Here is a 5,637-nt window from a genome sequence, read left to right as displayed (position 1 = left end):
TTGGTTATGGTTCAATATTTGTAAATTAGGAAGACAGCTATTCAAAGAAGTTGCATACATAGCAAATGGTGTCTTTTTAAATGTGTATCAGGATTGTTCACTTTCTTCCCGTATATAATATGTAGGGTAATTGACATGTGGGATTTAAAGAAATCTCATTGGGAGCTATTTAAAAAAAAAAAAAAATCTGTCTGCTGGCAGACTGCCAAGGAAGAAGCATGATGCAGTGAAAACCAGTCAAAATAATGTTTCACTTGACATTGCAATCATAGATCCTTGGGTAATGAATCAAGCTACTTTTTCTTGATGATGTGCTGGTCTTGGAAGCACTCTGAAATTTTTTTCAGAAGAACTTAGAAGTTGTATCTCATAACTAGCAGGTGCTAAATGGCTGGAATTCAATCTTTGGAAAATCAAGGTAAACTTGATGGATAAACATTGGAATGTGCTATACTCAATGCATTAGGCCTGTACTAAGCTCGCCAACTATTAAAGCTGTAAGAAATGAATTCTATATGTGTGTGTGTGTGTGTGTGTGTGTATAAAATCAAGGATGTTGCTCTAAATATTTGGTTTCTTTTCAAAATGATCATAATGTCTAGAGATATCCTTGGGAATATTGAATAACCAAGAGAAAGTTTTTATTTTCTTTTTTCTCATGAGTTTTTTAATAGTACAATGCCTTTTTTTCTGTCTACCCGGGAACTTCAGCATTTAAAAAGTGTCATGTTATGATAAATTGTTTGGTGTTGAATCAATTGGATTTTGTTGTGCTTTTCCAGTAAGCCAGTATGAAGTGGCTGATAAAATCTGACGTGACAAATTGCAAAAGATGAGTCACCCGGGGTTGACAAAAATCAGTATTCATTTGTTTACTTCAGAGGACAAAGTGCATTAAAGTGAACAACACACAGAATTAACTGTAAAATATATTGAGAGGAAGTGTCAAAAAGGGAAAATAAAGGGTACTCATGGTACAATAGCCAGTAAAGTGATTTGGTTAAACAAAGATATCATATGTAACTTAAAGGATTTGTCATTTGTTAAATATACATTTTCTAAAAATATCTCAAAGATTTATACGCAAATTTATGTGCAGAGCACCTCATCTGTGAACAATTGGAATACAGGTGCATTCTCTACTCCATGTTGAAAAGGCAAATACTCAAAAATTGTAAAGGTTTTCCCCTAGATACTAAAATTAGTTGAGAGATGGAGCTACAAGTTCATATGTGTAAGTATGTTCCTATAAGGGGACTCTATGAAAGCACAAATTTCCCATATTTGCATTAGGCTGTTTGTCTTCAAGTTATTGAGCAGAAAATTGTTTCGAAGGAAAACACCTGAGGCCTTAAGACTTTGCCTTTTACTTGGGATTGTAGGTTAGTGTTCCCCGGAGGCTATCATGCTGCCTATGTCTTAGAATCCTTTCCCTGCCTTGGAATGGTTTTTGGAAGTGAAACTGACATCTTCTACAAAGGTGAAGGGAACCCTAAAATTAACCTTGAAAAATTCCAGTCAAATATGTTCTTTGTTCTTGTTTCAACTTTATCTTGAAATTCATTTTTTCTCCTTTGTCAAAGAAAATGTTTGCACACTGTGCTGCAAAAGAGCTTTCATGGGTGATGATGTAGTTTAGTGTTTCAGTCATACCTCCTTTTAGACAATTAATATCTCAGATTTTCTTTCAACCAACTCTAGAGGATTGTTCAGACACTCCATGATACTGAAAAACTGCTATAGTGTATCTCCAGTCTTGAAATATGAATAGAATTTAATTATTCACTATCACAGTAAGACACCATGTTAGTCCAGAACCCCATTAATGTCTTTCCTGAATTATTACAATAGAATCTTAACTACCTCTCTTCTGCCCTGACCCCTCCTGTTTTTAAGAAAGAAGCCAGTGATACTGTTAAAATGTGTTTATACCACTTTTCTACCCAAGCTTTGCCATGACTTGTAATCTCAGTCAGAGTGACACCATACTATAAATATATTTGATAGCCTTTATAAACCAGCTCCCCATCCCCTCTTCCTTCATTATTCTTCTTTCTCTCTCATTGATTCAGCTACGTTGACTTCCTCTCTATTCCTCTAACATAACAGGACAACTCGCAACTCCCAGCCTTTAGATTTCCATTCCTTCTACAGGAAATGTTCCTCCATAAGATGCACATAAGCCCCACTCTCTCATTTCCTTTAAGTCATTATTTCAAATTTAGATTCTCAGTGAAATCTTCTGTGATCATCCTGTTGACAATTTAAACCACCTCCCTGACACTAGACACTTCCCAGCTTCATTCTCCCCTTTGTTGTTATTATTAGGCTAGTTTTCATAACTTATTTATCTTATTTACTTCTTATTTTCTTCACTGCAATGTCAGTACTGTGAGGGCCGAGATTAGTTTTTTTTCTGTTCTCTACGCAGAAGGATTATTCCAATTGCTTAACAAATATTTCTTTAATTCTTGAAAAGATGTATGACTATTCTAATAGATAGCCAGTTGCTGAGAAACTGAAACAACTTTTTCATAAAATATATATATACATGCATATATATATGTAAAAGTGTTAATTGAAAGTGGATTTATTTTATAATCTCTTATTCTTTTATTGATAGTCACTGTTTTGCATGGTTATGATATACATAGATTTCAGTTAGGACAGATTAAGTAATACCAGTCTCCTAACAACTCGGGTCAAATTTCAGTTGCTAGGATATATTAACTGTGAGTAATTGTGTGAAGTACAAACTTGACTGCCTTACCTGAGTCCATAAATCACTATGCAAATAACATAGATCTGCATCATGATCAATACCAATCCCATCCCTTCTTTCAAAGTCTATTGAAAATTGGTCACCGTACACATACTCAGCTTTGGGACAGATATTTAGCGTGTAGTTGTACTAACTCTTTGTCCCTAGTGATAAGCCCATGTGATATTTTAAAGAAATGAGCTCTTGAATTGGCCAACAACGATGAAAGTGTAGCAAAGAAATTAAAAATGGTAACATTTGAAGTAAACTTTGAATCAGCAGAAGCAGAATTAGAGAAGAACTAGCTGATCGTGGGAATGTGGACACTGCTATTGTTGAGCCTCTGGATACAATGCCAACAGGGCAGAGTGAAGGCAAACTTAGAGACATAAAGGAGCAAAGCAGTCATGAAGAAAAGGATAAAGTCTCAGAGGAAGTGACACTGGCCAAAAAAATACACTAAGGGAATCCTGGGAACATTTCATGTCACTGAAAGGGCAAGGGATAAAATGTTACCACCGATCAAATTTAAAAATGCATGTTACAATTTCCAAGATCTATGAAAGATGCTCTTTCTCTCTTTGGATCATATGACCAGAAAGTAGACACTGTTTATACTACTGCTGCATCAAAAGAAATAGCATATTTTAATCTCATTGTTTCTAATGCAAAATACAGTGTATTAAATACATATTAGCTTATTTTAAAAACTTTATTAATATTTATAACTGACAGGATTTTTAAAATTTTGACCAAAAAAATTAAAGTTCACCGAACAGTTATTAAGATGATAAATTGCATAGTAACTATTACGGTCTAGTACTACCATACAGAGTGGGGACTACCTATCATTAAGTGTTTGGAAGTTTACAGAGATTTATTATTTATTTTGTATCAGCTGATAGAAATTGGCAGAAAGAAATTGGAAGGACATTTTATTACATAAATGTTAGGGCCACAGTTGCAGAGCTGAGAACACATAGTTTCTATTGATACTGTGTTTTTTTGCGGGTAGCAATTTACCCTGGTATCAAGTATTTTAGCCTTTTTGTTTTAATGTACATTTTCATCTGTACAACTGTAATACTAGACCCCTGAACCTTTTTACTCATGAAGCTTTAGACCTGTTAACAGACCCTGAAGTCAACCCCGTTTTAAGTACTTTGGTTAATATACTATGTTTACTAAACTGATCTTTTATCTCTGTCATTTGTCTGCAAATGCAGGATCTTGGGTGGTCTGTATTTGGAGATTAAAGAAAATAGCGTTTATTTAAGATTTTACTATTTGGGGTGCCTGTGTGGCTCAGTGGGTTAAAGCCTCTGCCTTCGTCTCTGGTCATGATCCCAGGGTCCTGGGATTGAGCCCCACATTGGGCTCTCCGCTCAACAAGGAGCCTGCTTCCCCCTCTCTCTCTGCCTGTCTCTCTGCCTACTCGTGATTTCTGTCAAATAAATAAATAAAATCTTTAAAAAAAATTAAAAGATTTTAGTATTTAAAAAGTATTCTATACATTTTTTAATTTGATTTCGCAGATTTAGAAATGAGGTGACTGGAATTTGCACAGATTCAGGGCCATATCATCAACTAAGTTAACAAAGATAGCATGGGTTTGTGAGCATAAGTCTCATATGCTTTCTAGTATGTAATGTTAACTGAACTGTAATATATAAAAAGCTTTTTTCCAATCTAGGCATACTCTACATGATGAACTGTGGTGATTTCAGGCTTTTACTGGTATTTATGAGCTTTGTGATTCTTGTTGTCTTTAACATTGTGGATGATTTCTGATAAGCTCCTCAGTCTTTCTCCTTCTTATAATTATTGCTTACTGACTCTATGTCTATTTGTAGAATACAGGTTTTTCATTAGGGCATCATATATCTCCTTTACGTTTTTTCTTCTTCATTTGTAATATAGCCACACAATCCAAAAAAACCCCATCTAGCTTTCAAACCATGGTAATCAAGCATTAAACAATGAATGTTTAAGGCATTAAAAATAAATGTATTTCCAGCACAGAGGTTTTCATTGAATTTCCAGAATCACTGGTGATTTTTTTTTTGTTTTTAAAAATAAGATTTTAATTTTAAAATTGATTTAAATTTATGGAAAAGTTGTAAAATAATTGAATTCCCATTACCCTATAGTTTCCCTTATTTGTAACATATTAGTATGCTACATTTGCTACAGTTAAAAAACTGATACTGAGCTTTGCGCAGTGGCAGTATCATAGCCAATGAGGTTTATCCAACGTGAGATTATTGCTAATTGAAAAGCTGATATTGATACATTATTATTAACTGAAGTTCATGCTTTATACAGATTATTTTTGATTTCTAAAAATTTAATCTTTTGTTTGTTTGTTTCAATATCTCAACTAAAATATCCCATTGTATTTAGTTGTCATGTAAAATTAGGTTCCTCTTGCCTATAACATTTTCTCAGATTTTCTTTGTCTTTGACGACCTTGACAAACTTGAGGATTATCAAATAATTTGTACAATGTTCCTCAATTGGGATTTGTTTGAAATTTCCTTTGATGATAATGAGATTATGTGTTTTTGGTAGGGAGATCATGGAGGTACAATGTCATTTTCATAACATCGCATGAAGGTTAAATTCTGTCTATATGACTTTACTGATGATGTTTTCACAATCATCAAACCAAAGTCATATTTGCCATATTTCTTAACTATAAAGTTAGTCTTCCTTTCCAACCCATACTATATTGTTTGAAAGGAGGTCACTATGCATAGCCTATACTTAGGGGAGATACGCTTACCCTCCTTGAGGGTGTAGTATCAGCATAAATTACTTGGCATTTTTCAGGATGGGAGATTCGTTTATTCTTTTGGAGTCTTTTTTTTTTTTTA

General features: G+C 33.9%; 1 non-coding gene across 1 annotated transcript; it reads left to right on the top strand.

Annotated features, from left to right (window-relative positions):
- Positions 1–4,971: 4,971 nt before the first annotated feature.
- On the top strand, positions 4,972–5,108 carry LOC116864010. Its single transcript, XR_004381902.1, has one exon. It is a non-coding gene; the product is annotated as a U4 spliceosomal RNA (small nuclear RNA).
- Positions 5,109–5,637: the final 529 nt, after the last annotated feature.

This window comes from Lontra canadensis, unplaced genomic scaffold, assembly GCF_010015895.1.
Source record: "Lontra canadensis isolate GAN:19392208 unplaced genomic scaffold, GSC_riverotter_1.0 scaffold4, whole genome shotgun sequence".
Classification (NCBI taxonomy): domain Eukaryota; kingdom Metazoa; phylum Chordata; class Mammalia; order Carnivora; family Mustelidae; genus Lontra; species Lontra canadensis.
Note: the sequence above shows the minus strand (reverse complement) of the source record. Positions and strands in the feature narration are given on the sequence as shown.